This window comes from Rutilus rutilus (assembly GCF_951802725.1).
Source record: "Rutilus rutilus genome assembly, chromosome: 13".
NCBI classification, from domain to species: Eukaryota; Metazoa; Chordata; class Actinopteri; order Cypriniformes; family Leuciscidae; genus Rutilus; species Rutilus rutilus.
Genome location: NC_140218.1, coordinates 6911519 through 6920290, shown reverse-complemented (window position 1 = coordinate 6920290; position 8772 = coordinate 6911519). Strand labels below are relative to the sequence as shown.

Sequence of the window (8772 nt, the reverse complement as noted above, 5' to 3'; positions counted from 1 at the left end):
GAGAGAGAGAAAGTTTATGGATAAGAATGTAATGCTCACTTCTTGTATTATGATTTATTCAGCTCTAACAGTGATTTTGCCATCATTCAGACAGGGTCTACTCTGCTACAACAGGCATGTAGAGGATAGAAAAAAGGTGACAGTATAAGTTATTGTGGCATTAAGAGGAGTTACTAAGGATCTATTGTAATGACTACGCCACCTGGGAATTCTCAACCCAGGAAAACCAACCTAATAAATAGGCTGCACAGATTTATTCCCTTAACAGGACAAGAGACGTGGATGAATAAATTACTTTTCTTATATAATACAAATATAATAAACACAAATATAATAAATAATTCAAGACAAAGACAATACAAGGAAAATGTTCAAAATACAAAATACACAAACCTCACAACATCAACACAAAAATAAATACACAGTCAAAAGAACAACATCCAACAATAATCAGACAACAGGACTGAAGGAGGCCAGCAGGGGGACACTCAATGAGCACCACAACACTCCATAAGTAACACCAGAGATGCAGAAGAAAAACCAAAGCAATAACCACATCAGTATCACCTTCACACCGGTGCACATCCACAGCACAGCACAAGATAATCCACAAGGCAAGCCCCACCACTGTTTGCTCTTAGACACTCAACCCCTAATGACATCATATGACAACACATGTACATAGAATAATTGAATACAGTTCACAATCGAAACACGAATACAAAATAACAAAAAAAAAGGAAAATACAAAAATTAACTAAACAATTAACATTTGTAAGAAAAATACAATTCCCATACAAAACACAACACTCCTTGTAAACGCACACGCATATACACACGCACGTGGCCTACACACACACAAACAAACACGCTAAAACTGCAGGGCGGCGATATTCCTCCTGTCAACCTGCATACGCCATTAATAGTCCAGGGGCCTGTTTCAGAAAGGAGGTTAAGTGAAAACTCTGAGTATGTTAACCCTGAAATGAGGGAAACTCTGAGTTTTCTGTTTCAGAATGGGAGGTATGTTAAACCTGAGAAAGCAGAGTAAGTCAAGCCCGTTTCTGAAAGAGAGGTAACTTATACTCAGAGTCAGTTACCATGGTAACTTACTCTGTGAACCTAACCTGGTCGGGAGCAGGTTTTCTTCGGTAAACCCAGAGTTTCTTTCGGTCTCCTCCCCTTTTTTAAAGTGGAAGCGGTGTTTAAACACCTCATTCATTCTTTCAGTACATTTTTATTAATAAAATTAATCTTTTATTAATAAATAAAATATTGCTATTTTTACTGCAGTTTTTTTATATTTTTTTTATAAGATGAAGTCTATATAACTCCTTAACTGGCAACTGAAAACACAGTAGTAGATTAGAGTTACATAATGTAGTTCTAAACAAATTCTACAGAATTAAACTGGCATTTACTGAAAATCACTGAACTGTGTTGATCTGTGCACCAGAAGATGATGGACCGTCCTCCTGCTGTTCTTCCACACTCTGAGGGTGGAGGGCGAGATAAGAATACCCGTTTATACTAAGATTTAAACTTAGATTATCCACATAAAAATTAGAAAAAATCTGAATGTGTAGATTGTTTGATGTGTAGACACAATATTAGCATTACCTCTGTAGGCCTCTCTGTGGCAGCAGAAACTATTTATCCCCATCGTCCTGTGAAGATGAGCATTTGGTCGAGTGCACTTTATAACACTATTTGTCATAATTTCTGGTACTTACAACTGCCGGGGGTTCTGTTGGGACAGGAGGCTCCAAAAGACAGATATTATCATCAGAATCTGTTGGGACCAACAAAAAACCCAACCTCAAAGTAAAATAAATGGAAATATCAAAAATAGCCTATATAAAAATAACACATATGTAAACCTCTTACATTTTATGAAGGCCCTTGGATCTTTGGGAGTGACTGGCTCTGAAGTCCGTCCAGGAATTCCCTCAGCCAAAAATGCTGCTGCACTGCTAGACACTGGATGCTATTTAGTTATTTAATATGTCAAATGTTTGTGAAGTCAGGTAGCCTACACCCATGATATGCTCAAGCCTTACCTGATTGAATTATGTTTTTATATTTAATTTTCAGCTGCTGCCATGTTCTTTTAATGCCTGCAGGATCGAACCTACATGAAAATTAAAATTAGGTTTGTTGTGGCAATTTTTCATTAAACAATCATCAACTGCGTAAGAGACACTCTGAAATTCAAATGATCATTAAAAAAGTATTTTATTCTTGCAAGAAGGCCCAGTTGCCACACAGAAGTCATTAGTACAGTCTGTGGAACAAGTGCGACGAAGGGAGGGAGGGCAGAGGAGCCTTTATAGTACCTTTAAGGTCTTCTGCTCACAGGCCCTTATCTAAACAAGGGAAGGTTTCTCTGCTAGTGACCTAATCCTGCTGAGTTTATTCCTACAAACTCAGAAGTCCCAAATGGGACCACCTCTGATCCCAAGGGGTCAGAGGTTCCTTTTACAGCTGTCTCCCCCTTTGTCTCACAGTGTTCACATTAATCATTATATTGAAAAATCAGGAGCACACCTAGAGTGTGAAAATTAAAATTCCCATTACAATCCCCCCTTTTTATCATTCATTGATAACTGATCAATCAAAACACATCATACTAATACTACAACTCTGATCACTCTTCTTAAACTTGCAGGAACAGAAAAAGATTAAAATGAAATAAGCTTAGGCTGTTCTGTAAGGATAGGCCCTTAATTTTATAGCAAGCAAGTAAAGGTTTATATAAACCCGGGCTAGGTGGATAAGCACTGTTATCGCACCCCCAACACAAGGTCGGACCCTCAGTCACCTCAATATAAACAAGAAATAGTATAGATTATATTTAGAAAGAAAAACATCATTAGGAAAAGATAAAAGTAAAATAAAAGTCCCTCATTTCAAACTCTGTCATTGTACGCCACCTCGTAACACGGATGGCTGCTGTTTTTAACCCTCTTTACACATTATCATCGTCCTTAGAAATAAAGAATTTAGAAAGAAAGAAAAAGAAATTGAAAAACACCCCCCAATTTACCACATTACTGTAGCTTCTGTTACTTGTATCATCTGCCTAATTTTGTTCATCCTTTGGATAGGCTGTCATTTTCGCCAATTTAACAGACATTCCAGTACTCGTATTCACCCATGAATAACAAAATTATCAGAATAACATATACAATCATTAGATTTATCTCAATACTAAGCCCTAGTTTGATTCAATCAAATAAAATCATCAAAATCGTCACAAAACAAATTATTCTGCTAAACGTCCTTGATCCCTCACTGCCCTCCGCGTCGGCGCGTGGGGTTGCTGAGGTTGGTTGGTGTAGTCTAAGGTGAGAGGCGTGGACCCAGCTGTCACCCTCTCCGTACATTTTCCGATCCCGACTGCACCTCCACTGGAATCAGCCATTTGCTGTTTGCTGTCACCTGTGAATGCAGACCCTAGCTATTTTGTTAGTGACCGCTTGTCTAGCCGGTCGTCCCTTTTGGTGTGACCTGTTAAATCAACTATGCAACAAATCAACAAAACAATATTTATACATTTGGAACAGAATCAGTTCTGTTCGACAATCCATCCTGACATTCTGCAAAGGGAAAATTTTAAGTTATGCGCTGCGCAAGGTGTGGCACTGTTACTTTCTGCCACACTAATAACCCAGGCCAGAATAGTTAGCCAAATTCATCCATAGCCATTATGGGCACATTCTGCCCTGTATCAAAAGTCTGCATGCTCTGTAAAGAAAAACAAATGTCGAGGTTATTGTCAGATAGTAAAGTACGTAGTTTCTCTTGTCTGCTGTGCTGCCGCGGCCTTCGCTGCCGAATCTGCCCTGGCGTTCCCTATTGAAACAGTCCTTGTTTTTTTAGCACACTTACAGACAGCAAATTTTGTTAGGGAGAAGAACGACTTCTTGCAGGGCTTTTACCCAGTTAAACCTAGTGTCCTCCCAGCATTTATCGTCCCACCTGTGCGATGGTTTTTCAGCAAATGTGAACCCCTTTGATAAACCATTATTTGGCAATTGTTACCATCCCCCTTTTGATGCATGATACGTGCATCAATTTAACATAATGGTGTTTGGGTAAACAAAGTTTTCAACACTAACCCAAACGTTGTCCTTCAGCCTAATTTCCCCCAGACATCTTTCTCTGCCCCTGAAACAAAACATTACGTAAGCCACAATCTCATCTTCTTATCTAATAATTTGAAGGGCACTGGCCCTGAGTCTCACTGCTTTTCAGGCCTGTTATTTGGTCTCTTAAGTCAGTCATCTACAAACATATTCCAATGTCAAAGTCATCAATTGTTTCTATCAGGTCAGGTCGTGGTGTACAGACTTGGTCAGTATCAGTCAAACAACATTCTCCTCCCTTTGTTCACAATAATCTACAGAGCTTGATGACCAATATTTCTTTCAAATTTGTCATTTGCCTTAACCCATCTGTAATGATAAAACTCTCGTTCCAGAGGTTAATGATGGGAATAGCTCCCATAACCTAACACTTACCAAGACCTAGTCCATTCACCCTCAAACACACATACCTGACTATAAATCACTCATATTCACATCTTTTCCTAAAAAGATTTACGTTTATAATAAGATTTTAAACTTCTCATTTTCCTGTAGCTTTTATCTAATTTTACATGGTCTCTTTACCAGTTTCAAAGCACGTTTGTTCATTATTCATTTTCTCAGAAGTCAGCTGGGTTGTTTTGGTTCATTATCATTATTTTGCTTCAGCTTGCTTTAGCAGGCCGATAACAGAAAGACAGACAGAGTACCCTTCCTCCACGTTCAGTCTCTCTCACTATTCACAAATAATCTTTTCAACAGCCTCCTAAGACTGTAATTTAGACAAAACATAATAATAAATTCATTACAATAACCTTTGACCATTAACCTTTATCCAGACTTTTCTTGAATCTACAAAAGCTGTCTTCATCTTTAGCCACCAACATGTCTAATGACCTTCAGGAGTTAAAACTATCTTACAGGCATATTATTTCAATATTACTTCTATAATTTTCCTTTGCCCATAAGGCAACCAGCATCGTGTTCCTGACATAAATTAAGTTTTGTTACTGTCTCCACAACAAATAATGACAATCACCTCATGGTCTCAGCTGGCTCTTGAAAGCCCATTCCCGTTAGCTCTTTATCTTTAATCTCCATCACGGTGTGTCCCCTGGCATCGTTGCAGTGATGGAAACGCGGTTTTCTGGTGAGTGGTATAGAGGAACTCACACTTTTTACGGGTCAGACTGCCATGACTCGTCGGCACAGCATCTCCCCTCTCAGTGACCTGCTGATGCTGGTGGCTAGTGCAGTCTTTCAGCGTTCAACTCTCATACCTTTCTCACATATAAAACACCTGCCTTCTCTATTTGGCAAAGCGCCCAGCAGCGATGCAATCCTGCTTTAGGCGTCCATCCTTTTAAAGCCTTTGGAGAATCTTACCCGTCATCGGATATACACCTCATGCGTACTGGTCATCGCGGTTATTTTCATTTTCTTTTTTTCATCATCACGCAATCAGTTTTCTTCAACAGAACTCAGCTGTTCTCTGGAGCTCAGGAAAGTCACATTCAAGAGTCACCTCACCCGGACTTGCCTAATAGTGTTAACACAGGGAGACAGGTTACTAACAGCAGTATTTAATCTCTAAAATCCATTAAACATCTTCAAATCAGCAAAATCTCAGTGAACTTTAATCACATTCATCTATTCAGTGTACTGTTACATCTGTAGCCGGAGCCATCGGCCCTGTATCATGGTGGAAGCTAAGATCAGACAAAGAAGTTACTGGGCCTAAAATAAACTAGTCAAAACGTAACCTTCTATCATTTAAGGTCATTATTATTTAAAAAAAAACTTCTTTAAAGTCATTCAGTTTTACTTTTAAAACATATGTTAAAAAATGCTAATATAAAATCCTGTAACATTATTTCTTTTAACATCTCCATGTCTATGATTTTTCAACTGAAACACTGTGCTTTACTATAAATAGCTTATTATCACTTATGACACAGGCTCAGATAACAGCCTTTAGCTGACTTTGAATGAGAGACTCTGAGGCATTCAGGACTGGTACACTGCACTCTCATAAACTTCTAAAATCAAACTTTATCTACCATCTTTTAACTCTACTCCAGCGTAAGGCATCTTTGCCAGAAATTACATGCGTTTTCAAATAAACATAATTTTTATATTTGTCTTTTGCCCACATCAGGGAATTTAGACATTACAAATTTCCTCTCAGATCGTGTCTCTGTCGCACTGGACGTCTCAGCCACAGCACACACCAGATTCAGATAAGCAAACTGTTTCAACCAATCACAAGCTTATCTTTTGAAAGCAAAACATCAGCTCTTAGTTTTTTCATGGTCAACTATTCCTCCACGTTCAAAACATTAACAAACTGTTTGTTTAATCAGATGCCTTTCTACACATTTTACATTTAGCAACTGTTAATCCAGTAATACTTCTTCTACTTATTTGATCACATTTCATCTCAATTTTAGTTGTCAAGTTCTCAATTACCATAATTTAATACCTGACTTCAGTGTTTTCTCTTGGAGTTTATCAATCTTCTTTTAGGATTCACACTAACTTTTGAGGCTGCCCTCTCTGCTTGTGATACATTCTATTACAAGCTGTCATTTTAAATCATCCGTGAGATTAGTCTCTCTATATCAAACATTTTACATTAACCTGTATTCATCAATTCACTAGCTCTTTCCTTCAAAAGGATTCCCTTAAGACTTAAATCTTTCAACCTTCTTTTAACCTTCAATCTTCTTACGACTTCCATCTATCAACTTTCCTTTAACTTTCTTTTCTCCCTTATTTACTTGCACGTTCTTTTCACTTACTTTAGCACTGCGTTCACATTCTTAGTTCTTTCTCAGACGAAAACTTTAATATCGTCATTTAAACACTGATCTACTTTCAAACCCACATTAATACACGCCACTTTCACGTTATCACTTTCTTTTCTGAGTGTCCATTTACAATTACGGACTAAATGGCCCTGCTGACCACAATTAAAACACTCACTTTGCCTATAGTTTGATCATTGAGCTTGCAAACGGCTCCAACTTACTGCACACCCTTGAAGCAGTGTGTCCCCATCAGGAATGTAAACACAGCCACTGATAAGCAGGTCTCTGTATTCTTTTACAGTCCACCAGTGTGGATTCAATCACAACAGCCAAATCATAATCTTCATCATTATTATTGGCAGCACATTAATTTCCATAAGTTGTAAAGAAAATCATTCAACATATTCTAAAGGTTTTCACTAAACATTTTCTTTTTTTTAACTTCACATTTCTTCGAAGTCAGAGCTTCAGACCACAGCTGCTTACAGCGTTTGCTCTCTTCTGTCTCACTGTTTGTTTCAGGACTCTTCATAGAGTATAAAATTTGTACTAAATGCCATCAATTTCATTAGCACTGGTTGGAAACAGTATTCCTCTATCAAATGGTTCAACTTAATGTTATCATTATTTTCTCAGTCCCACTTATCTCTGCTGTTTCACATGATTTATTTTTTCCCTCATTCCCACATTTACTTCACGCACACACTTTCAGGTGCCGTGGGCACAGACTTTTCACATACTTCACTCTGCTTTTCATTCAAACCAACATTCAACCATTGCTTCACAGTTTTTTACACACATGTTTTGCACAGGCACAACTTTCCTATGTCTAACATGCCCTTTTCCCCATAGTTTTCTTCATTGCACAGTACTGGTGTGCAATATTTACTGTTGGATGTTCCCATAATGGCTGCCTTTTTCCTGTCACTATTGCCCGTGGATTTTAATCTTTTATTAGCGCGCACTAACTGACTGTTCACCCAAGCTCAGAAGGTTGAAAATTAATTTCCGCTATACTCTCAATATCTTTCTCTGGAATTCAGTTTCGGCCTGGAAATTCCTTGACCTGTGAGGTCTCAATTCCCTGCCCTTTTTAAAAACTTCGTTCCAGTGATAAATTATTTCAGCCTTGAATTAATCTTCTATAACGAGTACTCGGCTTCGGTCTGGACAATATCTTGACCTTTTGTGGTCTCAATTTCCGTCCCCTACTTAAAAGCCTTTCTCCCCTCGTACCACAGCTTTAGTTTCAGTTTTCAAATACAGCCATTATGGTCCACCATAACATTTTCTTTTTCAAAATGAATTCTTTTCAAAACCCCAAAAGTAAATGAATTTACTGTCTCTTACCAGAGATTTTCTGTCGCCACTCGGGTTCTTTTTTTTGAGTTCCCTCTGGAAGTCCTCCCCGGGTCTGAAGCGGCTGGTTCTCCTTCTTTCAATATTTTTCGAGGTGAGACTGAAGCCTGTTGCTTTCAGGGCGTTTTCCCTCCACCGTCCGCTGATCAGACCCGGAAAGCCCTCAAGGAAAACTCATCCCAATACTCTGACACCAAAATTGTTGTGGCAATTTTTCATTAAACAATCATCAACTGCGTAAGAGACACTCTGAAATTCAAATGATCATTAAAAAAGTATTTTATTCTTGCAAGAAGGTCCAGTTGCCACACAGAAGTCATTAGTACAGTCTGTGGAACAAGTGCGATGAAGGGAGGGAGGGCAGAGGAGCCTTTATAGTACCTTCAAGGTCTTCTGCTCACAGGCCCTTATCTAAACAAGGGAAGGTTTCTCTGCTAGTGACCTAATCCTGCTGAGTTTATTCCTACAAACTCAGAAGTCCCAAATGGGACCACCTCTGATCCCAAGGGGTCAGA

At 38.6% G+C, this 8772-nt stretch overlaps 1 long non-coding RNA gene across 1 annotated transcript; it reads right to left on the bottom strand.

Annotated features, from left to right (window-relative positions):
• Positions 1-286: 286 nt before the first annotated feature.
• LOC311302695 lies at positions 287-3350 on the bottom strand. The gene is made up of 4 exons (XR_014629650.1): positions 1888-3350; positions 1734-1792; positions 1621-1667; positions 287-1493 (listed from the first exon to the last, which is right to left on the bottom strand). It is a non-coding gene; the product is annotated as an uncharacterized lncRNA (long non-coding RNA).
• Positions 3351-8772: the final 5422 nt, after the last annotated feature.